Source organism: Centrocercus urophasianus, unplaced genomic scaffold, assembly GCF_019232065.1.
Source record: "Centrocercus urophasianus isolate 14NV4802_14NV808 unplaced genomic scaffold, USGS_Curo_1.0 seq_10, whole genome shotgun sequence".
Lineage (NCBI taxonomy): Eukaryota > Metazoa > Chordata > Aves > Galliformes > Phasianidae > Centrocercus > Centrocercus urophasianus.
In genome coordinates, this window is record NW_024884142.1 from 4,687,403 (window position 1) to 4,713,675 (window position 26,273).

General features: G+C 38.2%; 1 long non-coding RNA gene across 1 annotated transcript; it reads right to left on the minus strand.

Annotated features, from left to right (window-relative positions):
- Positions 1–43: 43 nt before the first annotated feature.
- Positions 44–23,886, minus strand: LOC122164503. The gene is made up of 4 exons (XR_006170230.1): positions 23,632–23,886; positions 17,989–18,123; positions 12,139–12,443; positions 44–743 (listed from the first exon to the last, which is right to left on the minus strand). It is a non-coding gene; the product is annotated as an uncharacterized LOC122164503 (long non-coding RNA).
- Positions 23,887–26,273: the final 2,387 nt, after the last annotated feature.

Here is a 26,273-nt window from a genome sequence, read left to right on the forward strand (position 1 = left end):
GCTGTTTCTTTTATTGGAAAAAAAAAAAAATTAAGAAAATGAGTAAATACTTCTGAGTTACTTTATTAGAATCTCCAACTGTATTCCAGTATGACACTTTGAACAGTGGGCATAACTTAAAGAACACCAGTAAAGTCAGTACTGAAGAAACAAATACTGCAAAAGATTTAATGTAGTGATGCAAACAGGCAGTTTCTCCAAGTTTTTTGCATTGACATTAGCATTAATAGGGGTGAAATTAGAAAGATTTCTGGCTATGAAGACATATAGAACTAATGGCAATATCTCATTGACTTTGATAGTGTCAAGCCGTTATTCTAGGTCTTCAAGCCTAGGCACTCTGATAAGGTGTGTGATGCCATGACTGCAGCCAGTAGGGTCAGGTCCGTCTGAGCCAGCTTCAACCAGCTAGGTATCATTTAAATTGCAGGAGCTCAGAGTACACAAGGTGGAATATAAGCCCTGATGTGATTTCAGTACATCCACAACTGTGCTGATACCTGTACCTGATTGAGTCCCTTCAGTTATGAAGTTCTCCAAACAACACGGACATCAGAGATGTAACGTCTCCAGAGCCCTGATCAGAACAACAGAGTTATTAGAAAAGTCCATCATCTTCTCCCAGTTCATACATCTGAATTTCTCGCAAAACAAATCAAGACACTCCAGTGGATCATGCCACTCAGGTCTCATCTTCATAGATTGCTGGAATTGAGCACATATTGCACAGCTAAGGACCAGAGCTGTTGGAAACACAATGAGACATATTAGACCAAATTTACTGACACAGCCAATGGGATCACATCATTGCTTATGGTAGGAAATGTAATTTTTGTACAAAGATTTGCAGACAGACTTGAGTTTCACTCATTATTACAGTTTTCATGTATCACAATCAACCACTGGTATTTTGCATCAGTTCAGCATTAAGAGAATATAGGATGCTGCATGGGCCAACCAGACATTAATCAGATAAGAAAATGCTTGAAATTAGAAATAATTGGCATAAAATTAGTGTTATATTGACTCTGTAAGTAAGTTGTTTTAGGACATGAACAAATTGTAAACCGAAGCAAAAATAATACAGAGAAGACTAGCCAGTAAATAAGTCATTCTGACAGGGCTAATGCAATAACACTTTTCAAACACTGTACAAACATTTGAAATACAAATAGTCTATTCCCCTTTTTTAAGCACAGTATGTTTTACTCTAGAAACATCTTGAGCTCTGGGTTAACAGAGCATTCAACCATGTGCTTGCCTCTAAATACATGGTTAAATTCTACTTGCCACATCCTAGATTTATTACATTGTAGGTCTAGAAATTCATTGTGTTTGACAATGAAATAGAAAGCATCTCTCTACCCTTGAAAAGTCTATCATTCATCCATCAATTAAAAAAAGAAAATCACATTTTCATTTTTTGCACTGACTGTGAATGATGCACTTCTAGTGGGAAAAAATTAAAAACACACCAAACCCTAGGCAGTATGGGGGAGCGAGTTCAATAAATAAACCAATGTTCAAAGCTTGTAATAGCATGATGAGTTTGGAAGAACCTATTGCAAATTGCTGAAAACAGTACTTTTCTGCTTTGTTTAACGTAGAGGAGGTTGCAATTTACTGGTTTTGTTTTATTGGAAACAGCAAAGGTTTCTCTATAGAAGCCTGCATACCGAAGAGGAGCAGAATCTATGCAAGTCAAAATATTTCCCCGTCTGATATGGTAAAAAAACAAATAGCAAATTAAAATAATAATAATCAAAATTAAAATCACAATGTGAACAAGACCAAGGAACTGCCTCTTACAAAATAAAAAGAAGGGGTGATATGCCGACAAGCATTAACTAAAAAATCCTATAGGAGAGAATCAAGATGCTGTCTGTTGTTTCATTCACTTGCATTCAGAAGAGCGGGGTTTTTTTTTCCCCATCAGCATCAAAGAATTATCCTAAAAATCTGAAACCACCCATAAGTTCCCATATTTCTTGTTAAGTTCTTCAATCAAAAGCGATCATTTTTAAAGACCTCTATGTTCTTCTTCCATATCCTTTTCTGCTTCTGGACTGACTGCACAATACCTTAGCATTTGGGTTTATAATCAATAGGCTTATGCTTAAAATACTTTTTTCCTTCTTAGTTTTATTGCATTTTAATATTTTAAAGCCATTAAATAGACAGTGGTGAAATCTCTCATCATAGAGTACTCATTACTCTCAATACATGTTTTTTATTTAGCATTATAGAGCATCCCCTGTCTCCTAGTTTTTCATTGCTATCATTTCATAGTCTGCATCCCTTTCCCTGTAGGCTACTATATAACTTTCTAAAGTACATTTGATGTACAAAAATGTCTGAGGTTTATTTTCACTGCCTTCTTTAAGATAGCCATTAGATGTGCAGTTTCTCTTTCATTATAACTGTTTACCAAAGATTATAAAATATTTCACCAATAAATTTAACATTGGCTAAATGTTATATATGTGTCATCTTATAACTCTGTGTTCTAGGTCTTGTCTTCTTTTTAATAGAAGAACTGAAGCTCATTGGTATTAATGACAAGTCAGCATTCTGTACTTTTTCCAAACAATTTCCATGCCTTCTGAAATTCGTATTTTCTAATTTCATCCTGGATGAAATATGCTGCATAATGCAGTTCAGGATTTCAAGTTAGGCAAGTCTTAGTCATAGAATCATAGAATGGTTGGGTTGGAAGGGACCCTTAAAATCACCTAGTTCCAAACCCCTGATATAGGCAGGGTCACCCCCCACTAGACCAGGTTGCTGACTATCCAGCCTGGCCTTGAATGCCTCTAGGGTGGGGTCTTCTACAACGTTGCTGCCAACCTGTTTCAGTGTTACACCACCCTCACAGTAAATAATTTTTTCCAAATATCTAGTCTAAAATCTACCCTCTTCCAGTTTAAAGCCATTTCCCTTGTCCTGTCACTACATACCCTTCCAAAAAGTTCCTAAACATTTTTCCTTGTAGGCCCCCTTCAGGTATTGGATAAGATCCCCCTGGAGTCATCTCCTTTCCAGGCTGAAGTGTCCCAGCTCTCTCAGCCTGTCCTTGTAGAGGAAGTGCTCCAGCCCTCTGATCATCTTCATTGTACTCCTCTGGCCCCACTCCAACAGCTCCGTGTTGTTCTTGTGTTGGGGGCTCCTGAACTGGACATAGTATACCAGGTAGTGTTGTCACAAGAGCAAAGTAGAGGGGCAGAATCAACTCCATTGACCTGCTGATCACACTTCTCTTGATTCAATTCAGGATATGGTTAGCCTTCTGTGCTGCAAGCACACATTGCCAGCTCATGTTGAGTCTTTCATCAGCTGACATCCCCAAACGTTTCTTTTCAGGGCTGCTCTCAAGCTTTCGTGCAACCATCCAGTTCCTTATCCAGTGAGTTGTCCATCCATTATATCTATTTTTCTCCAATTTGGCTACCAGGATGTCATGTGGGACAGTGTCAAATGGTTTGCACAAGTCCAGGCAGATGACATTAGTTGCTCTTCCTTTATCCACTGATGCTATCCATCATCCACTGTAAAAGGCCACCAAATTTGTCAGGCATGACTTGCCCTTGGTGAACCACAAATCACCTCATTTTTATTTTTCATATACTCGAGTAGGGCCTTTGGGAGGATCTGCTCCATGATCTTGCCAGGCACAGAGGTGAGAATGACTGGCCTATATTCTCTTTTTTTCCCCCTGTTGAACATGGGGGTTATGTTTCACTTTACCAGTCAGTGGGAACTTTAACAGACTGCCTGACCTTTCAAATATGATGGATAGTGACCTTGCAACTTCATCCACCTGTTCCCTCAGTACCTGTGGGTTAATCTCATCAAGTACTAAGGACTTGTTCACCTTCAGATTAAAAGTAATGGTTAATCTAGAAAAGGTTGTCATATTTCCTGAGACTCACAATACATAAATATTATTAGTCAGAGTTCTGAGAGGTAGCATAGATCGTGATACTAAATTGGTTTAACATTTGAGTATAAAGCCAATACTAGTTTTAATTCTTCCTAGAATACCAAAGCAGATTAAATTCATGACTGAAACTGCAATTCTTTTCTGTCCACATGGCTCTTCTCATTTTGATGTACTAATCAAGTGACAAACACGTTCAAGTATTTTTGCATTACTGCAAATAATGTTTTATGTACCACAGACAGTATGTTTATCCCCAGCTTAATCTTCTAACTTAGAAAGGATATCAAAATTGAAGGCATGATTTTCAGCATTTAGGGGTTTTAACTTGAGTATGAGATGAATAGCCTGGGTTTTTTTAATCAGTGAAAACAGAATTGATGGAATTAAATCAGATTTTTAAATATTGATAGAGAAAGCATAAGATATTAGACCACAATTTGACTGTAGACTTAAAAAGAAATCATTGTCATATCGGTGTGAAGACTGAATATCATCATATTGTCATAGAATCACAGAATGGCTTAGGTGGAATGTACCCTTAAAGATCATCTTGCTCCATCCAGATAGAATTTATCATAATGGGTGACCTGATCATAGACGTTACTCCACTGGCAACAACTATGTATTACAGACCAGGCTGGCAAACTTGTTTGTTTTCCATTTTTGAAAGAAAACTATTCCTTTATTCCACTGAAAATTCTTCACGATGAAAATTTTCCAAGCAGTCTTAAGGGTTTATCATGCTGAATTCCTCAAGGCTATTCTAAATGTTGCTGCTAGGTCAATGATAGCAATTATTTTTATGTATCATGAAGTTATTTTTAAAATGTTTTCGGTAAGATGGGTCAGTCATTTCAGGAAGAACATCAGGGACTGCACTGTCTTTTTTTTAGAATTCTCACAGGCTTTCTGGCAGTGCTGGAACTGTAACAGAAGTTTAATAGATGGCTGACATATTTCTGACAGACGCTATTCATTTGATACATTTATGAATATTTTGGTTTTGGTGGTCTATTTAAGGCAGTTACTATTAAATTGTCATAATTTATCATTGATGGTTACACAATGTTATCTGCAGTCTGGAAATATGCCCTTACTTTGGAATTAAAGCTAAGAGCTACAGGATAATGATTTACCTTTTGACCCCATCTTTAGCTTAGGACTAATTCTAAAGATTTCTATCATTAAAACACTAGTTCATCTCCACTGTTGCAAGATGTTGAGTGTTTGAATAACATTATTTCCCCTGAACTCAATGCAGTACTGCAGGTGGAATACAATGAAAGCAGACTGGACAGGAACAACCTCCTCCCTTGCCCTGCTGGCCACGCTTCTTTTGATGCAGCCTAGAATACAGCTGGTGTTACTTGCATGTTGTTCATCAATACCTCCTTTTCCATTGCTTTTCCCTTAAATAGGATATACTAGCTTGACAGACACTTCTGGTTTTTGTTGTTGTTGTTTTAAATAACTGAAAATTGACCTCATCAGCCCAAAGATGAAGGTTGCACAAAGAAGAATGCCTAAGACAGGATGGTTAGGATGTTGGCCTAGCCATTAAATCTAACAAGTCCACAAAAACTCAAGCCTTTCATGCTGTAGCATCAGCAATAGCAGTTGATATTATGAACTTTGCTCTTTCATATCAAGCAGATGGAAGAAGATCTCATTTTGCAGGGCCTGTAGACAGTTGAGGAAAAGGGCTCAGTAACAGTGGTGTTCAGTAAACTGGCACATTTAAATTCCAGAAAAGAACAGATGAATGTCATTGAATTCATACAAGATGGGCACAATATAATTTTACAGATCAGACCTCTCTGTAGAGAACTTGGAAGGAGAATGTGGTGTTATCTGTTCCACAGGGACACTAAATATCAAAGAAAACTTGCATTCTAAGCTGATGTTTGCTCTCAGAAACATCAACCATGTTGTCCCTCTCCACCAACATCTCAACAGACGTGTCTATTGTGTGATGATGACTGTGCCCTACCTCTGACACAACTACATGTCTGAGATTCTACCAAAAACCATCAGCTCTCCTAAAAGTAAAGCATGTTTAATTAAGGCTTTATGAAAGATTCTACTAAGGATAAAGGTAAAAATTATTTGCATTACGCTCTAAAACAGCCTCTGCTTTCTAGTCCTCAAACATGCCCTTCTCTGCATCTTCAGCCTTAAGTTTTTGCTAAAGGTTTCCACCTAAAATTTCTTAAGGTTGAACCTTTCTGTGGAGCTAGGACAAGTGAATGGAGACAAACTACAGTATGCCAGACCTGCTCCTGAAAGGCATGTTTTATCAAGTGTTCCCTGGGGCACCCTGCCTTCCCTGCCCCAAGAATCAGTGTTTGTGGCTCACTGACACAAAGATTTGAAACTGTAAGTGACCTTGTGTGATTTACTGCCAGTTTTTCCCCCTTGTTCCTTACTTTCTTTCCCTGGGGAAAGCTGAGATACTAAAACTTCAGTGTAAACAAAATAATCTTGTTTTACAGCAAACAAATTAATCAACCACCAAGTGCCACCAAATATGTCAGTTTGGTATGTCTATCTTGCATTAGTACTAGGAACAAGTATGTCTGTTAGAGAATTACTTTGCATCAGACCTGGAAAAAAAGCTAAGAAAAACAACTACAGAGAAAAAGGAGTAAAGAAAAACCTGTGCTGTGCAGTGAAGTATCCCAAATCATAGCACTCACTAGAGAATAAATGCAGACCAAAAGGGTCAAACAAGGGGATCTTCCTGAGCATCTTTCTTGGAAGGGCCCCTAATGCTTGTGCATATATCCAAGGCAAGCTGACTGCTGCTTCTGCAGCCTGAGAGGAATGTTTATGGAAACTAAAAGAGGCCAAACTATGGGGAATAAGGGATGTTTAGAGTGAGAGAGTCTGTTAAGCACCAAAATGTTTCCCTGCAGATGTGTGGGAATGGATCAAAATGGCATGGTTTTCCTTTGATATATGAGCAAGAGCAGGCAGTAAGATAGAGTACATCTGATGGAGATTTGAAATACCTCTGTTAAAAAGGAGAAAATTAGGAGTGGGCACATTACTACTCACTAACCAGTACTGCATGACAGTTATGTCAGTTAAAGTGTCTGCTCTTTCCTGTCCCTGGAAATCAGATTATATCAGCAAAGAAAATAATGCAGAGGAAAAAGGAATAAACAGTTGCTATAAATTGCTTATTGTGTGTTTCAATATATAGTATCTGACCTTTTAAGTGCTTCTGTTAGGAGCAGAAGTCACAGTAAAGGTCACAGGTTTGCAAAGTCTTAATAACCAATAATTGCATTCAGTTTTTCAACTTAACTTCAGTTGTGCTCTTGAGCTAGAAGAGGGCTGATAATACACAGGGAATGGAGAAGAAGCCCCTTGTACTGACCAGAGAGCCATAGTGTAGAAAAGGATTTTATCTTCTGTCAGTCAGGGAAAGAAGCCAAAACAAACTGAAATTAAATGTCCCTGCATGGGGTGGGAGCTGTCTTCTGAGAAGTGTATGCTTTTATTAAATTATGCTCCAATCTGTGGATCGGTAGTAACTATTGTAGCTGAAACCATGATGCAATTATATAACCAAAATATAATTAGGCAAGAAAGTCCCATTTTGCAATGAGATATAATATCTTCTACTATATATCTTCTACTGCACCACAGCTAGACTCCCATGTAAAAATAAGACTTTGAAATGGTGGTCTGCACTGTGGATTTTGTCATGTCAAGAGACACTTAGGTTCCCAGCACAGCCACCGTGGATAAATTAATGTGACCAAAGATAAGAGTGGGGTTCAGTTGATTAGACATATTTGAATAGTGTCATTTTAGGCAATGCCAATGTATCTAGGGAATGCAACTTCCATGAGCATTTCTGCCAACCACTAACAGATGTTTTGGAAGCCCAAAGACAACTCAAATGGCAGTAGGTGCCTAAGTTCAGTAGCTTTCTTATTCAGGGTGAGATGGACAGATATCCAGGTTCCAGTGGATCCCTCTAGAGGTAGCAGAGCCTGTCTCCACTGACTACTCAATACTAGTGTGCATGCAAGCACCTACAAGAAAACATCTGAAATCAGGTGTGTTGTTCTAAAGCTAAATCCTATCCCAATTATATAGAACTGGAAAACCCGAGACTGCAGCAAGAACTTCACCTCAGACTGTTTCAAATATGTTGGGATCAACTGCAGCCATGGCTATCGCATCTTTCAGCTGAAATACCCTTTTAATTTGATTGACTTAATCCTACTGATGACAATAGCAGGAGGAGATAATCTTTCACTGAGGTGAGAAAGAAAATAAACACACAGGCAACTGTTTGCGTGGGTCACTGTCCCTGACTATCCTGCAGTTACCTCCATGGCTTGCAGGATGAAGTTTGGGGCTCACCCTTGAATGTGAACATCAGCATGGAGAGTGGCGGTTCTAGTTCTTCTGCTCTACCTGAGAATTTGAGTCTTTTTTAGCAAAATTACTCTCAGCACCACACTGCAAGAAAACAATACTATCGTTATGGCTGTTATTTCAATTTTAGAGTTGGAAAGTAGGCTGCAGAAAGGCCATATTTTTAAGGTAACGCTGTGACTACTGTAGACACACATAGCCCCAGGTGAGATCTTTAAAGCACCTCAGATTCTAATTTCCTTTGAAAATTTAGACATTGTGTGTCTACATGCTTTTGAAATTTCCACCAGGGTCCTGTTGGCTGGTTCATTGCCTAACTAGCTTGTAAAAAGGAACTTTTGGATGCTAATTCTCAAATCGTTCTCTCTTCAGTTTGCTTTGACTTCAGTGAATAATCCTTTTCCTACCTGACTCTAATTCCAGATTCACTCCTGAAGTCCATCCAGCAAAAATGCTCCGTGGTGGTACAGAGTTCAGATAGTGAGTTCTGCTGCCGTGTTTTCTTCTGAACATGGCAAAAGCTAAGGGGCTTCTGCTCCTAGCCATGCATTCACCCTGCATCTTTACCATCAAAAAATTTCCAACATATAGCCTTACCATAGTGCTTTGGGTTGCTGATCCCATACATTTTTGTTAGCTACTTAAATATATCAAGGAAAATTGGTATCATGACTTTTACAGGTAGCTGTTCCACCACAGCTTCATAGAAAATCTTACGGATAAATGTAAGTTTAATACCCAGCCTGCAAATATATGCAATTCCTGTTTTCTTCTAGCAACAGGAGACACATCCATCACTGTTTCCTTTGTAACCACATTTTCCAAACATGGAAACTGTGAAGAACATTCTCTTTGCTAAAGAAAATAAATTAATATCCTCATGGTTTATCTTTTAAAGTTTTTATAATACTTTTATGCGTCCTCTATATTTGATTTGTCAATTTCAATTTAAAGTGGATTTATCTTCAATTAGCAATGTTGCTGTTAATTGACACTGTGTGAATTTAAAATAATGTAGTGAAATTGAGAGGGCAGACAAAACTTGCAAAATAGTTTGTTTACAGAACCTTTTTTTGGTAAATTTCAAGTTATTAAAATGTTTGAGCCATTTATCAACAAGCTACTTTTAACGTAAAATTATAATTACAAATTTAAGTGAAAAAATCCTTTTACTGAAGGCTCAGTTTTCTTTATGACACAAACTGACATGGGATTTGAGTAGACGTAATTGAAGATGGCACTAGTAAATACGAAATGGCTTCATCCACCAACGAGATAGCTCTGTCTCTCAGGTTATCTCAGGAGAGATTTTCCTGTTGCCTGTAAGCTACTGCTCAAACACCTTATGTGCCTATGACAACATATACAGAACGGCAAAGCTTTCAAAGAGAGATGTATTCTGAATGTCAGAAGTGACAAATTTCCTTGATATCTTCTATGATTTTCCAAAGCTATAAAATACTGTACAGGAGAATTAGCTTATAGCTTTGCTGTAATTTCCCTAGCTAGTAAATTCAAGCTCTTTCTCTGCATTTAAATGTGTTTTATCATAGGAAATTAACTTTATAATTCTCTATATGAGTTTAAAATTCAGGTCCTCATCTGGGGTGATGAAGTTAAGCAACTCTGAAGTTAAACGTAAAAGAGGATTTTGTGCTACTTCTAAGAAATGCTGCATCCTTAGAAAAACTATCCAACCCCTCCCCCCCCCCCAAAAAAAAACCACAACTATTTGTGTGTTACAAATAGTCCACAAAAAAATCACAATGCAGTTGTCATATCCAAAAGGAAAGTAACATAGGACATCCATGACAAACGTCCCTGAGAAACTAATATGGCCAATGCGAGCACTCGAAAGACTTGGAAGAAGCTGTAAATATTCAAATAGCTTTTTCCACCCTATCAATAATGTGTTGTTTTCTGTCCATGTTAAGCCATTTTAATACATGTTGTAGCAAATACACAATATTATATAATGTAATATTAGAAATGTCTTCACCTATTTCTCATAAATTTGTGAAGTTCTGGTATTTAAAAAGCACTTTCTATGTTTTTTTTTGTTTGTTTGTTTGTTTGTTTTTTTAGGTGTAACTAAAGATTTGCCAAGAATGATATTTAAGAAAACAAAATGGAGCAGCTAACAATCCATAACCCATAGGGCCTTCCCACCATGCGTGCTTCTGGGAAAATAAAAGCTACCAGACTAAAATAACTCATATTGTTCAAATTCACACAACTGCACTTTTTTTTAAGCAAACGCTTCTTGTTTGCTCTGCACATGCACATCAAAAAACTATTTTTTAAGTGGAAGAGTTCTAGGGGAAGGGAGAAAACAGGAGTTTTCAGTTTAATATGGAGAAAAGCTTTATGCAAAGCTGCATGCCTGCCAGCCCTTCACTCCCAGCACTGAGACATCAAGATGATGACTTCTTATGTAAGTCTCATGAAAACTGGCAGTGAAGCACATGGATGAAACACAGAATGGTAGGTTCTGAAGGAGAGACAGTTCTGAGAAAGGCATTCCTATCTAAGCTCACTGTCTGTTCTGAGGTAGCAGCTACCTTTCTACTGAACAAAGAAAAAGGCTCTATGTTTTGCCTACAATAAGGCACATCAGTAACCAGCATACTAGTTAGAATAGCAAGGCACATTAAAGCTTGAAACCAAGTTGTTCTTGTATAGTAGGTACAGAAGTTGTAACTATAATTCTAATTTCATTTTAAGTATACTTCCAAAATGCTATTAGATTATTTTTCATTTTTTCAAGTGCTCAGTTCATGTTATTGCTGTTAATACATAACTCAGTATAGCTGGGATCTGTAATCTATAGAATATAGCCAAAAAAGGGTGAACTTCAAAAATACTCTTTTATTTATGTAAATAATTGAGCTCTAGTATGACTGACAAACTTATAAACTTCCATTGTCACACCTGTCAAACAGCCGATCCATAAGATTTACCCATAAGCTGTATATATCTTCTCAACAGTAAGGTGGTTGACAGAGAAATGCAATAAGTTGTTAATAACTTTTATTCTTTGACACATTTTCTTCTTGTACATAACATCCAAATGAATAGCAGTATAAGAGTATTAATTTTTCCTTAAGAAAGATCTGTTCCATTTGCTGTTCAGAACACATGGCAGTTCTAAAGCATGTCGGATAAGCCCAGCTCACGTAGCTGACTCAGTGAGAATTAAAATTCATTAAAAACAATGAGGTGATACTGCCCTGATTTACAGTACCTACAGGAAGCTGGTAACAATAGTCACTGCTGGGCCAGAATGCCCTATTTCACTCTTAATTCAAGCATGCATGAGCACCAGTCCATGACTTACTAGGTCGTGTTGTTAATCCAGCACAGAGCATAATGAAGGGTGAATTTCCACTTCAGACTCGGTGCCTCTGCACTATGACACAGAGCTGTGGCTTACGATGTGTTACACAAATTCCTTCATTGGCACACAGGGTCCAAAGATCTAAAATGTCAGTGCTTAAATGTCTATCTGAATTGTAAGTAAATACCCTAATATCCTGGGGCCGTTTTACCTCAAGCAGTTGGAAACAAGCCGAAGAACACAGGAAGATTTGTTAGCACATTTTGGTATCCAAAACTAGAAATAGACTTTCCAGCTATTTCAGGGTACTTCAATTGTTAACTAAGATTATATTAAAAAGGATTTCATGCAGCTGGAACTGGTAGAGGGATCGGGAATGCCCAGGCAGATCTTTTCCATTCAGTGCTGAAAACAAAAGCAAGTTTCAATTACCGGTGATGATTTTATGAAAAAATTTATCACTTACAGTGGTCAGTCAGGTACCCCTTGGGAACAGTGTAGCATTAAGCATGTTTATGAAGCAGCCAATGCATGGAGAAACAGCTTGTAATTTAAGAGAAGACTTGCACCTCAGTGTTGTACACAATACAAGAAATTTGCTTCACAGATGCATTCACACAATTTCTTTCTCTTGAAGGCTTTCCTGCTTCCGTATTGTAGAGAAGCTCCTGAAAGTCCACACACTGAGCTGTGCAGGTCATTCAGCTTCTGCATCCAAAAAGTGCTGCATGAACAGCAGCTATCCCTGTAGAAACCACCAAGGGCCACTGCCTGCAGCCAGAGGAGAAAAAAATAAACAAACACAAAAAGATTAGTAGAATAAAAAAAAAACAAAACAGATTAGTGAAAGGACAAGATGCTTCCTGCTTGACTTTGATAGATCACTTTGGCTATACTTAAAAGAATGAATTAAATAGCATGAAGGAATGTTCCCAAGCACAGGAGTTTGACTTACATGGTGAAACTGTTAGAATGACCCAAATTGGCACTGAAAGTCACCCAGATGGTTTCTGCTTTGAAAGACAGTGTAGGCCAGTGGGAATTCCCAACAGGCAGTTTTGCTATAAGCACTACATTCTGGTGCTGAAGGCACTATATTCTGGAAAAAAAAAGAACTGAAGAGGCAGTATTCTGACTGCTGGCCTGACAGAGACCAGCCCTGTATGCACTTAATACCTAGTGCAGATGTTAGAACTGGTTTCAGGAGGGCAGGCATCCTTGGCTCTCCATGAGCTAGATTCAGCCTTGAGATGGGCACACAAAGCCCTTGTAGCATGCCTGGGAAGAGCTATCAACCTGAGTTGATAGTTATCACACATTTCCCAGCAAAGTCTTGGACAACAAGCTAGAAGTCATTTCTGTTTGTGGCTGCCCTAATTTCTGCAGAAAAATGCCTGCAACAACCTAACGCAGCAAGTGATGGCAAAGCTCTCTTGGAGATTAAGTACCAGGTTCCAGTCCCAGCTCTGAACCATGTTTGTTTATTTTATTCACTAACTGTTTAACATTTAGTACGTAAACTCTGCTTGGAACAAGAAAAGGAATCCACAGTTCATCCTTTTTGGGCAAGTTTCCTGATTAAAATCTTGGATTAAAATCTCGTGCTTATTCTTGCATGTTCTGTTTAGTCCAATGACTTTTCAGTTCTTTGCTGCACAGCAAGAAAGCTTCAAGAAAGATGGGAAACATCTGAAAGATCCAAAGATTGTCTCTAATTCAGGTGGTCTCCAATAGATGGCTTTGAACCTTTTCAGCATAAAAGCTCGTGGGGGGTGTTCTCTATTCCCGGTGTGAATTACTCACAATATCCAATCTAGGTCGACTACAAATCAAGTGATTATTACTTCTCTTTCCCGTGAATCAATTAGTTTATCTCATAAAAGCTGTTGTTCTCATTCCCATAGATACATTATAGGTACGTTTTGGATACATTTGTATCAAGTCTTACAGGGTTCTAAGTAGGAAGGTTAATGAAAGAGTCCCAGTTTGGATCCAGATAAGACAGTCACAGAAAGAAGCGTGTGCAGAGCAGAGCCTTAGGCACCTTTGCAGTTTCATCAGTGATAACAAGGCATCTGAGGAACCGAGGTTTTCAGATTCTCGTTTTTCTTCCTCAGCTGACATCTTAAATTCTAACAGTATTCATTTTCAGAATTCACTTGAGGTGATTACACACTTCATGGCCCTCTGCATCACTTTTTCATGTTGCATACAGCTAGCACTAGTTGCCTATTTATGGATGGGGTTTTAAGAACAGCTGCTGAAAATTAGGAAGTTTTTCTTCTGCTATTAAAGACATCCTTGGATGTAGTTTTCCTCATGATTGCTGAAGGTTGACTGCTGTTGTCATTAAGTTAATTCAGCATCAGCACAGAGATTGAATGGAAGAATGAAGATATCCTTCAGTCAAGAAGGAAAAAGATTGGGAAATACAGCCAAAGACAAGGAAGAATGTGGAAGAGAGAAGTAATGGGAAGGGGCAACTTTGTCCTTCAGATCTCCAGAAGCACACAGGTAGGTAATAACTCATTATTATGATGATCAATTTGAATAAATGGTAAAAAGTAGTTTTGTGAAAAGCTTACGTTTGTATGGTGCCATTTAAAGTGGGGTACTAAATTTTGATTGGATGGGTAATGACATCTTAGTTATTGCACTGAAATAACAAACTGAAAGAAATGCAAGATTCAGAATGCACACTGTGTATGTTGAGGATGTTTAGGTTAAACTAAGAAAACAAAGGTAGTAACCATCCATAAGAGACCAGCTTCACAATATCTTAGTCCTTAGTGTTGAGAGTATGCTGGCAGGATCTGAAAGCAGTTTCTTCCAACTCATTCTGCCTGGGTGATCAAAGAAAACAGATTTTGATAACCTGAAATTAAGAATTATGCTTAGGTTCTGCATTTGGATAAACAAACAAATAAACAACTAAATAAACAAGTAACAACAACAAAACATTTGAGCATAGTCATTTTGAGCCATCTTGTGGAAGACATAATGCATTAATAACGATCTGAAGGAAAAGTCTCTTCTAAGCCATCTTTTGGATAGTCCTAGTGAGTTCATTAGACTAACATTTTGTTTCTTCCACACCTTTAGAAATTTTGCTTGGTAAAAAAAAGTTTTTAGTTTCATAAGCAATTCTATTGCAAAATTTTAATTGTATTCTGGGAGCAATATAAAATAGATCCCCAAAATTTCATGGCCTGTTGAGGGCATCAGAGAGGCTAAAGCTGGACTGAAGCATTCTGGGTTGGGCAAAATAAAGATGTGTGCTTCTCCAATTTATATTACTTCTGGGATTCTTTCCCCTTTTTAAGTAAGAAAGGCTGAAAGACAGTGTATCTGATTTAAGTTATTTTACTGTGTATTTCTGCCATACTTTGAGATATAAATAGCAGAATAAACAGTCAAGTACGCAAGCAAAGTTGAAAAGTCAAAGACCAGTGCTTGTTTCTACAGTATTTCTAGCTTGCACACATGCCAAGTGCAATATCATGTAACAAAAATTCTGGACAAGAACTAGATTTGGGGTTTCTTCATTTCCCACTGACTCCCCAACATTCTAAAAAAAAAAATTTAAAAAACTGTATTAAAGTCACCAACGATTAACATAAGGGCAATCATATGTTTATGATTGAAATTCCAGAGCTAAAATAAAATATTCTTTTCCATTCTTAACCATTCTTATTCAGTGTTCTGAAGTGGGAAGATGTGCTTTATCTAGTATTTGTGTGCAAGTAATATTTATTATAAAATAATGATAGGCATAAGATTGTCTGCAGAGGATATTTGATTATGAATACTACTTATCTGAAACTTCATGACTATAACTATAAAGAAATAGACAAGCTTGCACAGTGAAAACAACTTGAAGCAGTTAGAATGCCAATCTTTTAATGATCTCTGCAGATACAAATAAATTAAAATGAATGTACTGATTGCTGAACAAATACCTATCCTAACTGGGCTTTGATTTGAGTTTATGTCATCCAGATTTGTCCATCTATCCAGAGAAAATCCTTTACCCATTAAAATATCTATCTATCTATCTATCTATCTAGATTATCTAGATATTATGATATCTATTTATTTAGATAATAAATAATATCATAATATCTAAATAAATAGATATCATAATATCTAGATAGATATCATAATATCTAGATAATCTAGATAGATAGATAGATAGATAGATATTTTAATGGGTAAAGGATTTTTTATATGACTTTTTCTATACGTGACCAAAATATTTAGAATATTAGAAATATCTAGAATATCAGAAACATCTGTGACATGTACCTGAGCTCTAATGCACAAGATGATTTATGATTCTTCATTGCCAGGACGTAAATCTCTGCTGAAAGTACTGTGAAGAATCGCATTCACATTAGTGACTTGAGATGAAGAAGAAAATAAAACTGCTTTACTTCACTTATTGCAATTTTAATAATGTTATAGCAACATTTAAATATCTTGTGCTCATATTCTGTCACTAATATACAAAGAGGGTTTAAGTCTGTTTTATAGACCTACTGCCCAGATGTCTTTATTAATATACTCTGAATTACTGTTCCTGTTTGGCATTATTTATGTGTTTTCACTTATCTATTTCTATGGGAATTCCAGGTTCTCATGTCGACATTGAAGTGATTTCTTTTTAAAACCCTGATCTTTCAATGTTTTCTTGACTAATGGTTGAATTTGTGAATCCTGTAAATGTGAATGTAGTCTGAAAATGGAGACAGTTAATCTAGGAACACTTATTCTGCTGCTATTTAACCACAGTCTCCTGGGATGAGCTGAGTGGAAAGTATGGGATGTCTAAAACATTTACTATACTGGATGAGAAATTGGTGTTAGGTTTCCTTTTGAGCTCCCTCCAAGCACTTGTGACATTGGACTTATCCATTAGACTATGATTTCTGGAGTAATTTTTATAGGAGGTGAGCTAATAGATGCAAAAGATGAATGGTTGGCTAGAACACATCAAGAATACAGCTTATCAAAACAAGTATAAAACAAGTATACTTCTTCTACACTAATAGTTAAATATGCTAATTACCAGTCTTAGGTCACCTGTAGAGGAGGAATCCTGATGACAAATAATGAGATCCAGTGTGCCACACAGTATGTGGCAGAGTAAAGAGTAAAACAGAGGTATAAGATAGCACTGCTTGAGATAAGCTGATGACAGCCTTGTGACAAACTGCTTCCTATCTAGAGAAGTAGATAAATAAGGAAAAGAACAAAGGAGAAGCAGATGTGAGGTGACTTCCCCAAGGAAAGTCGGTGACCAAATCAAACTCAGAGATCACACACCCCACATCAGTTTTTTTCACCCCATCTGGGATATCCATGTTATAGTGCAGAGGGCTGCTTTTTTTCTTCATTATCGAAAAAAATTTTATGGCACTGGATATCCATTCCAACAGCAATAGTTCATTAATAACTGTATAATCGTTTATCTTTTGTCCTTATGTAGCTGTGGTCTGTAGGTTTATAAGCACTTAATACAGAGCAAGCCTGGTCAAGCATAAGGGCATCTATGCATTATTGAAATATGAATACACATTTTTTTAATGTTTCTTTCTATTTAAATCTGTTTAACCCAGAACACAATCCTCATATGCAGTCAGTTAGATATGAGATTTCTGTCACAAATACTGGCTTTCAAAATCCTTGGGCAGATTACATCATACAGAAAGGAAAACAGAATAGCTAGTTTTCTTCAGTAATAAAAAGTTTGCAGAAGGAAGCAATCTAAACCCTGCTCTGATCTGCTAGGAGAGCACTCTTCTCACTGTAGGAATAGTAAGATTAACAGAAAATAAGAGTCACTGCTAGATGTTACTCTTCACTGGTTCTAGCACTCGGTAGAATTAACAAGAAATGCATCTCTCCTGAATATTTTAAAATTATTTTAGGTATTTTTATGCCTTTTATATACTGATGCACACTTTTACTCTATTTGCAGGGTTCCAGTTAAAAAATTTTCAGGATCATGATTTTTATCATAACAGCATCTGTCCCAAAATTCTTGCTTTGTAGCCAGGGATTTCATTAAAAGTTGCAAAGGAAAGTGTTCCAAGATTATAAAAAGAAAATTATCATACTTCTTTTCCTCTAATAAAATGATTACTTTTATGAGGAAGAGAAATATTTCTAGCAGTATGAGTGGCTCCTGACTGTAATAGCTCAAGACCACTTATGGAAATTTCCTTTAGTTTATGACAGGTGCAATGGTATGGAGAATTTTACACCTAGTGTAGACTTTAAATGTTCCATGTAGAACTATACGAGATCTACTTACCAAAATATTTTATCATATCTGGTAGCTTGGTAGTTTAAATTTGTAGTTACTGTGACATTTATTTTTTTTTTAATCTATTCCACCTGAATGTCAGAAGGTCCTCTTTCTGTATGGAAGGCAAACTTGATGATGTACCTAAATAAAAAAGAAAGTTAAACATTTTGCTCAAAACAGAAGTATGCCATGTCTGAGAAAAGGGGCTTAGCATTCTTTCTCTTCAACCTTTAATGTCATAACATTCCCAGTAATGAACACAGGGCTTTGATTACATTGGATGAGAAAGGGATGTAAAGGATGATGTGAATATCATTCCATTGTGCTCTTCAGCTATTATCTCTTCCCATCAAATGCAAATCACTAACCATATTACAGTTTGAAGTCTCTCTTTTTTCATATGTTACAATAAATCGTCTGAGACGGCTTAAGGAATCAGAATTTATATTTTATTTTCTTTCTTGACGCATAAATTCAACTCAGCTTAAATCAAGTAGCTGAGCTGAGATTCCTGTTCTGCATGCTAGTCTGCCAATTGTCAGCAACAAGGTGAATGTAAAACAAAACCAGTACCTCAGTATGTGATTGCATCTTATTGTAAATAATTTCAGTAATGCCATAAAGCTACTTGGAGTCTAAATGTCAATTGAAGGTAAGTCTCTAAAATGCTTGCACTGCAAACTTAAGAAAAAAGAACAAATAAATTTAACATGCAAAAAGCAAAGAAATAAGACATAAAAATTTTGCAGCCATGCATTTAAATATTTAAATGTCACCTATAGCCTAGTCATTAATCATAGAAATACAAACAGGAGGAGCATTTCCAGAATGAAGACTTGATAACTCTGATAAGTTCAGAAAGTGGATGTCGCCCTGTACCTTGTCACTGAGTACTGAAGAAAATCTGAAGTCTCAAAGTGAAATACAATCTAAAGAACTGCATCTTCTCATTTCATATGTTAACAGGGTATTTTATATGGCTATAATTTCGTCTCAGATGACTTGAAAATGACTCTAGGCCAGCATGAAGCATTGAAGGTGATAATGCAAAATACACATTTTTTCAACATCTGTTTCTCAACTTGATTGTTTTGCATAGTTCATTTCTATTCATTCCCAGATACTAACGTGATCATTTCAGTTCTGAAAACAAAATGTACCCTCGCAGGTTTATAGCACATGCACCACAATAGCTGAGTCAAAGAGTTCACTCAGTTTTTTTAATATATTTCAAATAATGAACAATCTTCAGGGAAATAAGGAAGCACAGATAAAATATGCAGTCTTACCCATTTGTCTGAATAAGTGCAATTTAAAAGTAAAGAAGTGTCATAAAAGAGGAGAATGAAACATAAAATAGAGTATTAGAAAGCTGTGGAATACAGAATAATACCTTTGCTTTTTTAAAGTCAGTGACAGGCTTGAGTGTTTAAAGTTTATTATGTGAAATGAGCCAGATGAAATAATTATTTATCATTGACTAGCAGAGAGTGAATTCTAAATGGAAAGCAGTTTTCAATTAACCGGTCATGCTACACTTAACTGAAGTTATGTTGCAGAATCAATCAAGAAGAAATGTTATTTGCCAATGGTTCATGAGCTGGATGGTTCTTATTTTAAAACTAAAATGCTGTTTTAAAGGCGGGGGCTAGGTGGGGGCTGGTGATAAAATGTGCATCCCATTGTAGAAAGAAAAAAATAGCAAAAGTCTTTTGACACTTGATGTAAAATTTCAGAATACTTCGATGAGATGAGTTATAGCTGTTGGAATCTAGCATCAGATAAATGTAGTGTTATCTTTCTAATGCAATTCCACAGCTACTTCTATAATCAAAATATTGAGGTCTCTAAATTATCTCAGGCTATGAAAATGAAAGTAGTATGTAAATATAAGTGAATATGCCAAGCACACTCTTCAGATTCAACGATAAAGTCCCCACAGAACTGGTGTCAATGGCAAATTTCCCTTATCAGTGAAGGCATCATCGAAACTGATTGCTTTGTTCTTTCAATCTTCTTTACTGTTCGCCTGCAGAATTTCTGCCTTTTACCTTCGTTTCACATGTTGACTATGAGTTTGGGATCACAGAATCATAGAATGCTTTGATTTGGAAGGGATCTTAAAGATCACCTTGTTCCAGCCCTACTGTCGTGGGCAGGAACAGCTTCTACTAGAACAGATTTCTCAAAGCCCCATTGAACGTGGCTTTGAACACATCCAGTGATGAGGCAGTTTCTCTGATCTACTTTCCGGTGCCTCAGCACCCACAGGGTGAAGAATTTCCTCCTTATATCTAACCTAAATCTCCCACTTTTAAAGGCATTACCCGTAGTCCCATCACTACACTCCTCCAGTTTTCTGTTAGCTTTCCTTTATTGGAAGGACTGCTATAAAGTCTTCCCAGAGCCTTCTCTTAGACTGAACAAGCCCAGTTCCCTCAGTCTGTCTAAGAGAGGTGCTCCAGTCCTCTGATCATCAGGTAGAGACTCACTAGAGTGGACTAGAGAGGGACAGTCACGTCCTTCACCTCACCATGCTTCTTTGGATGGAGACCAGCATATGGTTGGGCTGGAAGTGCATGGTGCCAGGTTATATTTAGCTTCTCCTCAACCTCAGGGCTGCTCTCAACCCATTCTCTGGCAGCCTGTATTTGAGTTCAGGACTGCCTTAGCCCAGGTTCAGGACCTTGCACTTGGCCCTCGTTTTCATGATCTTGCCTCATAAGTCTGTCAGGGTCCCTCTGGCTGGCATCCCTTCCTTCTAGCATATTGCTCACAGCAATCATTTTGGTGTTATTGGCAAACTTGCTGAGAGTACATTCAATCCCACTGTTCACATCACTGACAAAGATGTTAGAGTCAGTCCCAATACCAGTGCCTAAACATTGACCATGACTGCTACCAAGCACACCATGACAGATCATCACTGATCATTCTATGATCTAGTGACCCATCTGGTTGACGAGGGAAAGGCTGTTGATGTAGTTCTACCTAGACTTTAGCAAGGCCTTTGACACTGTCTCCCACAGCATTCTCCTGCGGAAACTGGCAGCCCGTGGGTTGTACAGATACATTCTTGGCTGGATAAGGAACTGGCTGGAGGCTGGGCCCAGAGAGTGGTGGTGAATGGATTTAAATGCAGCTGGCAACCTGTCACGAGTGCTGTTCCCCAGGGGTCAGTGCTGGGGCCTGTCCTCTTCAATATTTTTATTGATGACCTGGATGAGAGCATTGAGTGCACCCTCAGCAAGTTTGTGGATGACACCAAGTTGGCTGGAAGTGTGGATCTGCCTGGGGGTAGTGAGGCCCTACAGAGGTATCTGGACAGGCTGCATCGCTGGGCTGAAACCAATGGGATGAGGTTCACAAGGCCAAGTGCCGGGTCCTGCACTTCGGCCACAACAACCCCAGGCAGCGCTATAGGCTTGGGGCGGAGTGACTGGAAGACTGCATAGAGGAAATGGACCTGGGGGTATTGACTGATGCTTGGCTGAAATGAGCCAGCAGTGTGCCCAGGTGGCCAAGAAGGCCAATGGCATCCTGGCTTGCATCAGAAGCAGTGTTGGCAGCAGGAACAGCGAAGTGATTGTCCCCCTGTACTCAGCTCTGGTGAGGCCGCACCTTGAGGAGGCTCAGGGGAGACCTCATTGCTCTCTACAACTACCTGAAGGGAGGTTGTAGTGAGCTGGGGGTCAGCCTTTTCTCTCATGTACCTGGTGATAGGACTAGAGGGAACGGCTTCAAGCTGTGCCAGGGGAGATTTAGGCTGGACGTTAGGAAATACTACTTGTCTGAAAGAGTGGTCAGGCACTGCAATGGGCTGCCCAGGGAGGTAGTGGAGTCACTGACCCTGGTGTTCAAGAACGTTTGGATTTTGTGTTGAGGGATGTGGTTTAGCGAGTACTATTGGGGATAGGTTGATGGTTGGACTGGATGATCTTCAAGGTCTTTTCCAACCTTGGTTATTCTGTGATTGGTTTCTACTTAGACATCAAGACATCGGCTGAGTTGTGCTATCCAGCCAAATCCTTATCCGTCAAGAGGTCCACACCTCAAATTCATGTCTCCTCAGTTTAAAGACAAGGATGTCATGAGAGACGATATCAAATGCTTCACACAAGTCCAGGGAGATGATAGCAGTTGCCTCTACCTTATCCACTAGTGGTGTAACCCCAACATAGAAGGCCATCAAATTTGTCTCACACACACTTTGCCCTTAGTGATGCCATATTGCCCATCACGTATGTCTTAGCAACTGCTTAGAAACTCGTTAGTTTCTAGGAGGATCTGCTCACGATATTTCTGGGCATAGAGATAAGACTGACCACCCTGTAGTTCCCCAAGTCTTCCTTTTTCCCTTTTTAGAAATTGAGAGAATATTTTCCCTTTTCCAGTCAGGGGGAACTTTACCAGACTGCCATGACTTTCAAATATGATGGGTAGTGGCTTAACAAATTCTTTCACCAGTTCCATCAGGAGCTTTGGACACCCCTTATTACTTCCCATTGATTTTTGCACCTTGAGGTCCCTTAGATGGTTTCAAAACCGATCTTACCCCACAGTGAGTGGTTCTTCATCATCCTAGCCCCTGCTTTAGCCTTCTGTGATTTGGGCAGTGTGACTAAAGCACTTGTCGGTGAAGACTGAGGCAAAAGGTCATTGAGTATCTCAGCCTTCTCTATATCTAGGGTAACCTGATCTCTCATTTCCTACCAGAGAGGACCCATTTTCCATAGTTTTCCTTTTATTACTGATATTCCTATAGAAGCTTTTCTTTTCGCCCTTGGTGTCCCTGTCTGGTATTAATTATATCATGGCAATGTCTCTTCATTCCTCCCAGGTTACCCGTCCTTGCTTTCACCCTTCTATCCAAGAATGAACAGTTTTGGTTCATTTTTTAACTTGCCTATGAAGCACTCGAGCAGGGAATGCAATTTGTTCTGGCATTATAGTTGCTTAGTTTAAAGAGCTTTTTGTCTGTGAGTCAGACCTTCAGGATCTTTTGTAATATAAACAAATATAAATAATGCTCATGTCTTGGAATAGCCTAGGTTTTTTGTGCTAAAGCTTTCAGTGGAGAATTGATACGTGTATGAGGAAAGTGGGATATGATATTCAAGATAATTGCAAACATTCTTAAAATTTAGCTTCTTTCTAATAATAAAGTAAATGGTTAATTTTATTAATTTGATTTAATAAATACATGTTATTACATAACTATACAAAAAGCAGTGATAATTACTGAGTATCTAAAGGGAATTCTATTTCCCACAAATGCACACAGTCCAATTAAATTGAAAGAAACATCTTATGTGCTTAACAGTAAGCGTGTGCGTAAAAATTTGCAGAAACGACAAAATACACTGAAGGAAACACTACTTAGAGAAAGAAGCAAACACATTCTTCTAAATATCACCACTGAATCACACTAGGATTTCAAAGCACTTTATAAAAGCTAATTAATTATCTCTCATCTATACTGAACTCTTAATCAGCGGAACTCAGCATCTTTTACTGCAATTAATTTCATCTCCTGAACTCTAGTAAGATACAGACAGGAAAATGCTACTGTCTTCTGAGGTTTTGAAGGAAGTTAGAAGTGCCTCACTTTAGTTATGCTACAAATTACCTACTGGTTCCAGCACTTACCTCTTATACAAAATTGATGCAGCAGCCTGGCAGAATGGATAGCAGGGATGAACACTTTCTAGGTGCTTGAGTTGTTCTTAAAACAATGACCATTAAGAAAACAGATGTAGGATAAAATACTCTGAATCCTTGAGCAAACTACTAAAAAACAAAGTTTCATTAAATGCTGTTTCTAACAATTTAAGACTTCTCCACCTTGTTTTGTAGCATCTTAATTGAAATAAATTTCAGACACTTCAGTTACTGTGTAATCTGAGTATGCAATCAACACCAAAGGCCAACAGAAGGGTGGTGCTATCAGAGGCAAGATGTGTTACAAAGGGAACTATATCTTGTGCAACTGAAAAGGCATTATCCCAAGAAGGCTATGGCTGTATCCCAATGCAGATTTGGTTACAGTCTTCCTGTTGCTAGCCAAATATGGTGCACTCACTAAGTTTGCTGACATGGCTATATGTATCAGATACCACTTTCCCTCAAAACTAATGCAAGGTTTTCAAAATTCTGGTGAAAGGAGCACCTAGCATACAACTAGTGCAGGATGATGCTGTGGTGGTTTCACACTGGTGGCCAGTTAAGAACCGCACAGCTGCTCCCTCACTTCCCCTCCTGAAGCAAGCAAGAGGAAAAATGTCATGAAATAAATTCTCATGGGTTGAGATAAATACAAGGGTATCATTAGCTAATCTCTGTCACAGGCCAAACATACTGAGAACAAGTGAGAAAATTGTAATTTATTGCCTACCAATAACAAGAGCAGTGAGAACTAAAAGCAGTGCAGGGGAACAGGGAAAGGGGGCTGCAGCCAGTCCCTAATGCTTTGTCTCTTCTGCTCCTTCATCATCACTTTGTCCCTGTTCCACCATGGGGTCCTTCCTCCATCAGATGCTGTCTTTTCTGAACTGATCCCATGTGGGCTTCCCATAGGCTGTAGCTCTTCAAGCACTGCTCCCACATGAGCCTATAAAGGTACAGGATTTTAATACAGCTGGGCAGCTCAGCTCCACCACGCTGCTCTCTCACTCTCCTCTTCAGAAGGAAAGTAGGAGAAAAATTAATGAAGAAAAAGCTGATAAGTTGAGATAAAGACAGGGAGATCACTCACCAATTAACGTCATGGGCAAAATGGAGCCAGTGTGGAGAGGTTAATACAGTTTATTGCTTTTGTGAATAGATGAGAGCAGTGAAAACTAAAAACAAACTAAAAGCACCTTCCCCCCCCCCCCCCCCACCTAAGCTTTTTTACCTCCTGCCTTGAGTGATGCAGGAAAACAGGGAAAGGAGACTGGAAAAACAGCCTCTCAGTTCTTGATGCACCTGAAAATACTGCTTAGTCATGTGTTTATCTTCTGGTGTTAGCTCCTCCCACGCAACTTAGGGAAAAGCCAAAAAATCTTCTATGATTCACCTTATTAAATAGCAGGTTCTTACGTTCCAGCTGCTATCTGAGGTCACAGTTGAGAATTATTTTATGAGTTAACAAATGATTCTCCCAGGGCTAAGGATTCCATCCTGCCAGCAAGAGTTTCTGTGGCACAGGAAAATGAGACACTTTTCTGCCTCATTTTCTTGCCTTCCAAGAATGGGATAGAAAAAATGCTTTTGGATACTTACAAAACCCTTTGAACATTGCTAGTAGCCAATGGTTGATATGACCCAAGACTCTTCCAGGAGGATCTGTTCCATGACATTCCCAGGCAAATAGGTGAGGCTCACCGGCCTGTAGTTCCTTGGCTCCTCCTTTCTCCTTTTCCTGGAAATGAAAGTGACATTTCCCTTTTTCTACTCCCTGGAGACTTTGCCTGACAGCCACAGCTTTTCAGATATGATGGAGAGTGACTTGGCAACCACATCAGCCAGCTCTGGGAAGAACTCTGAACTCTAGAACTCCGAATTCTGGGAAGAAGAGATAAAATGTTTCTTAAGATAGTGATATTAAACAAATCCCTTTTGAAAATAAAGTATTTGCCTCATGGCCAAAATGTCTATTTCACAAACACTGTATCAACGGCCTAGTGATATGTAGAGAGTTGTCTCGGGTTGTCATGTACCTTTCTCCAGTCCTTGATAATCAAACCAGCTCTGGACATCTGGTACACATCTTTTGCAACTATTAAGATCTATTGTAAATGTAAGAGAGTCTTACTCCCATTTCTTAAAGTATACAAAGCCATGAGAGAAAAAAATATATATTAAAAAAAGGATTTGAAAAAAAAAAAAAAAGATCTGTAAACTCTTTTGGAACCCAACCCAAACACATTTGCTACTGGCTCTGCAGCAGAACTCCTCTCAGATTATGAAAAAAATTCTGTCTCTCCCTTAACTCCTCTTTTCCCAAATGACTCCTTTCAATATTATCAATATCATATTATTAGCCTATGAAAATTGTCAATACAATGTAAAGTGTTTGGGTCCGGTTTCTATCGTTATAGCCACAACATATGAAAAAATGGGTATTGTGAAAGAAGGCTGTCATGGATATGACATTCTGAGTTTTACATTTCATACTGAGATAAGGATTTTCTGAAAACTCTGTTTATCAAACCATTTGCAGAAAAGTGAAAACCAAAAGAGTGTGTGAGAGTTGATTATATTATGTGCATGTACTGAAACAGTTAGATACTCATAAACACACAAATTTT